Source organism: Crocodylus porosus, unplaced genomic scaffold, assembly GCF_001723895.1.
Source record: "Crocodylus porosus isolate Cpor-Errol unplaced genomic scaffold, CroPor_comp1, whole genome shotgun sequence".
Lineage (NCBI taxonomy): Eukaryota > Metazoa > Chordata > Crocodylia > Crocodylidae > Crocodylus > Crocodylus porosus.
In genome coordinates this window covers 21895742-21902591 of record NW_017728948.1, presented here as the reverse complement: position 1 = coordinate 21902591, position 6850 = coordinate 21895742, and the positions used below count along the sequence as shown (strand labels likewise).

Genomic DNA, 6850 nt, shown 5'->3' with positions numbered 1-6850 from the left:
CCTAACATCTATGAATCTATATATTTTAATGAACTGTCCTTCCAATCTGGGACATCAACAAAGTCCCAAACATAAAGTTTCATCCCCCCTGGGCCAAAAAGGTAACAAAGAAAAACAAAACCCACTCAGCTTACCACATCTGAGATCCCAAGATCTTTGGATCCATTTCTTGTGTGTCCTGGTACCCTGCTGGCCTGCTCCTGAGGTGTCTCTCTTCCCCCTTTTCAGGCTAGTCCATACTGGTTCTACTGTATGAAGGCCTTTCCTCTCCACTATAACAGGGAGCCTTCTCGAGGCCAATTTTTTCTGTGGCCTGCCCACCTGTTTCTGAGCTAACCGCCCACCTTCTCACCCACTCCACCTTGTTGTTAATTAATTAATTGATGTTAAATAAGTGGGAGGCTGCCCATTTCTTGTCTCAGTGCCAGTGGGTGCTATCTGCAGCTCTGTTCCTTCCCTACACTGCAGCCCAAGCCTCGCAGATGGCATCCAGCTGTTATCCACATCACTGGCCCCACACTGGGCCCCAGAATCCTGCTCTTTGAACCCCACCTGGATCTCTCCATTAAGGTGGCCCATTCCACCTTCATGCCAAGCTGCATAGCTCCCTGAGCTGCTTCCTCCTTATGGGTGTGGTCCCCCCCGGACCTTTAACTCTGGCCCACCTCCAAGCTAGTCGGAACCCCAGGCTCTCAGCTCTGGGCATCCCCCGTGGTGGGCCCCTGGCCCTTCGACCATTCTGGTCCTGGCCCAGCATGGAGCAGTCAGGGGATGTCAAGACAGGTTTGAGTCTATGGCCTCACTCTCTCGCTGGGTTCCACCTTCCAGACCCTACAAGGGGGTAACTCACCCAGTTGTGGGAGCTGGGGTTAAGGCACCCTGACCCACCTTTCATTGGGGTGGTAACTGGCTTGGCATTTCCTGGGGGCTCCCATGCCACTGAGAGCCCGTGCCACTGAGAGCCCCACCCACTCCCAGCAGGGTGCAGTTTTAGGTCATGCCTAGGACCAGGAGCCTCCTAACCATCCCCTACAGCTCCTCCCTTACCTCCAGAGTGATACCTGCAGCCAGGCAATGTTGTTGCCTGGCCTTCCAGCAGCAAAACGCCCTGTTTATATAGGCAGCCCTGAATCCAAAATGGCTGCCTTAATCAGACACCTGCCAGCTGCTATCTTCAGGTTCTTAAAGTGGCAGGCACAAACAGTGCCCTGCCACACCACCCATTGGTAACCTGGGATCAGCTTTTATGTCTCTGATTCTTTGCCTTTGCTGGCCACCTGACCCTGCCCATCCTGGAGCTTCTCTTTTGACTCCTGGCTTGGAAGGTGTGGGAGTTTGTATCTTGGAGATCATAGAAATCGCAGAACATTATAGTTGGATGGAACTTCAGGAAGTCATCTAGTCCAACCCCCTGCTCAAACCAGAACCACCCCTAAGTAGATCATCCCAGCCAAAGCTTTGTCTAAATGGGTCTTGAAAGCCTCCAAGGATGGAGATTCCACCACCTTTCTGGGTAATCTGTTCCAGTGCTTTACTACCCTTCTAGTGAGAAAATTCTGCCCAATATCTAATCTAAACTTCCTTTGCTGTAGCTTGAGATGATTGCTCCTTGTTCTGTCATCTGCCATCACTAAGAACAGCCTAGCGCCCTCCTCTTTTGAACCCATCTTCAGGTTGTTGAAGGTTACTATTCAATCCCCCCTCAGTCTCCTCTTCTCCAGACTAAACAAGCCCAGTTCCCATGGCCTCTCCTCATAAGTCATGTGCCCCAGCCCCCGAACCATTTTTGTTGCCCTCCAGTGTCCAATTTGTCCATGTCCTTTCTGCAGCAGGGGGCCCAAAACTGAACACAGTACTCCAGATGTGGCCTCACCAGTGCTGAATAGAGAGGAATAATAACTTCCCTGGATCTACTGGGAACACAACTACCAATGCAGCACAGTATGCCGTTAGCCTTCTTGGAAACAAGGACACACTGCTGACTTATATTCAGCTTATCGTACACTGTAACCCTCAGGTCCTTTTTTGCAGGGCTTCTGCCCAGACAGTCAGCCTCCAGGCTGTACTAGTGCATGGGATTGTTCCAGCCTAAGTGCAGGACTTTGCACTTGTCCTTGGTGAAACTCGTGCGATTCCTTTTGGCCCAATCCTCCAATTTCTTTAGGTCACTCAGAATCTTAGCCCTACCCTCCAGCCTATATACCACTCCCTGCAGCTTGGTGTCATCTGCAAATTGCAGAGGGTGCACTATGCCATCTTCCAGGTTGCTGATGAAGATGTTGAAAAAAACCAGCCCCAGGATCAATCACAAGGGCACTCCACTTGATACCGGCTGCCAGCTAGATATTGAGCCATTGATTACCTGATGCTCCAGCCAGTTTTTTATCCACCTTAAAGTCCATTCATCCAGCCCATACTTCCACAGCTTGCCTGCAAAAATGTTGTGGGAGGCCGTATCAAAAGCCTCAGTAAAATCGAGGTATAACACATCCACTGGTTTCCCCGCATCCGCAGAGCCAGTCACCTTGTCATAGAAGGCAGTCAGGTTGGTCAGTCGTGACTTGCCCTTGGTGAGTCCATGCTGACCGTTCCTAATCACCTTTTTCTGCTCCAATTGCTTAGAAATGGATTACTTGAGGATCTGCTCTATGATTTTTCCAGGGACTGAGGTAAGACTGACCGGTCTGTCATTCCCTGGATCCTCCTTTTTCCCTTTCTTAAATATGGGTACTATGTTTGCCCTTTTCCAATCAACTGGGACCTTTTCTGATTGCCATGAGTTTTCAAAGATGATGGCCAGTGGCTCTGCAATCACATCAGCAAACTCCCTCAGCGCCCTTGGGTGCATCCCATCTTGCCCCATGGACTTGTACATATCCAGTTTTTCTAAATAGTCCCTAAACTGTTCTTTCACCAAAGAACAGAGATGACCCAACTCATTAGCTTACTCCCCCACTTTGGGGTATCCCTTATTAGTTTCCTGCCCCACCTTAACATTCAAAATGATAGAAGGAGAAAAAGGGAAGTGAGGTGTTTGTTACAGTTACTGGTAGGAATTAAAGTGAGATCTTTTTGTATGGGGCTCCTTCTCCCCTACACCCTGTCCTTACCACACCTATTTGGGCACAGGACCATGATCTCCCCAGAGTTGGCACGGGCGAGAAGGCCCGGAGCGGGCAGTGCAGGACAGGCTAGAGGCCACTGGTAGGGGCGCGGACTTTGAGATGAGCTAGAAGGCGCTGGCCAGGGTACAGATGGAGGGATAAGCCAGAGGGCGTCCACACAGCAGGGGGTAGGACAGACCTGAACAACATCGGATACATCTGCGAGGCTTGGGCTGCAGTATAAGGGGAGGACAGGAGCCGCAGATAGTGCCTAAGGCACCGAGACCGAAAATAGGCAGCCTCCCATTTAATTAAGACCTTTCAATCAATCAAAATAACAACAAAGCGTGGCAGGAGAGAAGGCAGGTGGTTTGGCCCTGGATCGGTGTGGCGGGGCCACGAATAGACGGCCCCAGGGAGGCACCACTGTCACACCTGGGTTCAGGGTTGAAGTTAGAGCTGCAGCAACTGCCCCCCTTCCTACCCTCAGTCATGACTCTGGCTCTGCTCAGGCCCAGGGCATGGAGCACAATGGCTCCAGCCCTTACCCAACCATGCAGCAGAGATTGCAGCAGTAGCAGCTCCAACCCCAGGCCCAACTCCAACATCTTTGTAGAGCTGAGGATTGGACCAGAACTGTAGGTATTGGAAGCCACAGGCACCATGGGGTGGGGCAGGCACATGGGGGGGCACGCAGGGAGCAGGCACCATGGGAGAAAGGGGTGACAGCAACAGCAGGAGCAAGTGGTGGGGGGGTATGGGGCAAGGTGCTGGGTCAGGCCACTTGCCTCCCTGTTATTGCTTGCCTCATTGCAGCAGTAAGAGGAGATGCTTTAAAACAAGCCTCCAGATAATTAGATTCTATAAATTGCAAATTACAGCAAATTTTATAAGTTTTCCGTGTGTGAAATCTTATTATTAGGAGGTTATTTTCAATTCAAAGTCATCTTGGATTTGGATAAATACGGTAATTGTTCCCCAGTGAAGTCCCCTTTGTGCCAAAACTGCTGCTGCATGCGGCCAAAACTGCTTTTATTTTCGCAAAGCAGTATCTCCAATGTGTCTCATGGCTGAGCCAAACTGGGATTAAAAAATTAGACATCCCTGCATCTAAGTCTAAAAATTAGACATCACTGTATCCCTGGGGCGGGGGCTAGTCTGAGGGGCCCGCACCATGATGTGGCTTCTTTTTCTTCTGTTTCTAAAGGGCCAACTTAATTCAGGAGTGACTCTGGATCTTATAAAGCACCTAAATTGTAGAAAAAGGCAGTTTTTCAGACCTACTCCTCTCTAGCATTTCTTGTGTGCACCCCTCACTGAGCCTGCTGGTTGCTGTGAATGCTGTCTAAGCATCTAACTTGCTCCATGTCTTGTATATGGAGCTTAAGCACCCAACCAGAAGCTGCAGATTTCACTTCTGAGGCCAGACAGCCAAAAGTTAGCATGGCAATACTGAGCACTGTGGGTTTAACTGCCAGCCACTTTTTCTACCTGCTAAGATGTGATTATTTCAAAATACTTCACTATTGCAGTCACCCACACCACTTACCCCTGAGACCAGCTCTGGGAGAAGAGAACTATTACAAGGACTATTTATATAAGTCCTTCTGTTTCTATGAGGGGCAAGGATTTCTCAGAGTGCTATCTTTTATTGGACCAACTATGTATTTGGGATAATGTTAGACAAGCTTTCAAATACATGACATTTTTCCTCAGGTTTCTGCTGTTGTTCTGCAGTGAAAGGCTCCTTGGTGCCAAAAGTTCTGCTGCATGCAGCCAAAACTGCCATGATCTTGGCAAATCAGAGCATCTTCAATTTATCTCATGGCTGAGCCAAACCGGGATTAAAAAACTTAGACAACTCTGCATCCAAGTCTGTTGAGGAGAAGCAGGGGATGCAGTCTGAGGGGTCAACACCATGCTGTACCTGAGATCTGAAGATGAAAATCCTGCATTCGAAAGCTTATCTAACTTTATCCCAACTACATAGTTGGTCTAATACAAGATATCACTTTAAAGGCCTTGTTATATATTTATTTTAGGTGGTTTGTGAAGCTCTTAACCCCAGGACTGTCCACACATTAACACCTGAAACTAGCTTTAAACACACTTTAAGCACCTTAAAGTTATGCCACACCGGGGCAGGTTTATCCCAGATTGTGTTCCATTAATGCAGGGGTAGCAATTATTTCAGCTGGAGGGCCGCTTAACAAATTTTGGTGAGCTGTTGAGGGCCACAAGGGTAGCCCCGCCCCTTGACAGGTGTCCCGGCACCTGCCCACCATCTTGAGACCAGAAGTCCCGCCCCCTAACCTTTGCCACCATAAGCCCCTCCCCTTGCCCCCCAGGAATAGTCCTTTTGGGAGTGGGGGTTGCCTTAAAACGGGGGGAAAAAATCAAATCATAGACTTAAGAAAATCAAACACCTACTATAACTTATTTTAACTGTATTTAAAAAAATATTTTGTCCTGATTTATGCCCGTTTGCGTAGTGTAGCTAGAGGCAATTGCATAATAGCTCAAAACAGTCTTACTCTTGTATATTGTGTATGGTGTGGTGCGGGTGTGGAGGGGTGTGAGTGCAAAGTATGTGGTTGGGGTGGGGATGTGCAGGTGTGTGTAGGTAGGCTGAAGGATGGGAGTGTGTATCAGAGCTGTGGGTGTATTTGGGGGCAAGGTGGGGAGTTGTGGGTGTGGAAGGGTGTGGATGTGTGTGTGGGTATGATGGGGTTGGGGGGGTGTTGCGGGTACAGTTGGGGGAGGGTATAGGGAGATTTGTGTGTCAGGGGGGAGGGTCCTTAGAGTCCCTGGAGCGTGTGAGTCCCTGAAGCTGCATGCAGTGGCAGTGAACAGGGCCAGCCCCATAGTGCGCAGCTCCCTCCCCATGTGCAATGCTGGCTGGAGCTGTGCCTGCGCTGGGTACGAGCACCCTGACCTCCCCGTCTGCTGCTGCTGCCAGGCAGTGGGGGCTCCCTTCCCTCCCCACACTCCTTCACCCCCCAACCTGTCCCCACAACCCCTGACATATACACCCCCCAACATACCCTGTGCCCCCTACACAGCCACCCCCCACACCCCCCAGGCACACGCTAGAGAAGACTGACACTTCATTACGCAATCCCTTCCATAGGCAGTACACAATCACAAGTCATGACACACACTTTCTCTAATAAAATTAAACTACATTACAGTAGGTGTTTGACTTCTAGTATACAATTTGGGTTTTTTAATCTGGTTTTAAGATGGCAACCCTCCCCAGAAGGAGTATTGGAGGGGGCCAGCAAGGGGAGGGACTTCTGGTGGCAAAGGTCAGGAGTTAGGGGCACGACTTGTGGTCCCAATGTGGTGACCGGGGGCTGGGGCCACCTAGGGGCCTAGCTCGCCCCAAATAATCGCCCACCGCAGGGTCTGCCAAGCAGGGCACAGCCAGCCGGCACGGCCGGGAGCGGCGGCAGGAAACCAGGTGGAGGCCGGATGGGTCACTAGGAGCTGGGGCGGTAGCGCCTCTCCTCTCCCTGCTGTAGCCCCCACGGCCAGCACCCGCACCCCGGTCCCAAATCCCAGTTGATTGACACCTGCTTTAATTTACTTCCCCTGGATTTACAACTCCTTGTTACCAGCGGGTGTCCGCACTTCTCCCCGCTTTTGCTTCCATCTCCCATTGCGTTGCCCACCCCAAGGGCCTCGCCCCGGCCTCCTGGGGGCGGGGCGGGCCTGGAGCGCGGGGCGGCGCGGCGCGGGGCGGG

At 50.8% G+C, this 6850-nt stretch overlaps 1 protein-coding gene across 1 annotated transcript in view; it reads left to right on the top strand.

The window, feature by feature from the left end:
* The first annotated feature begins 3241 nt into the window (after positions 1-3241).
* WFS1 (wolframin ER transmembrane glycoprotein) overlaps positions 3242-6850 on the top strand; it is a 41806-nt gene continuing 38197 nt past the window's right edge. Inside the window, exon 1 of the mRNA XM_019553227.1 lies at positions 3242-3248. The gene's annotated coding sequence lies outside the window, so the exon portion shown is untranslated. The remainder of the gene's footprint in view (positions 3249-6850) is intronic.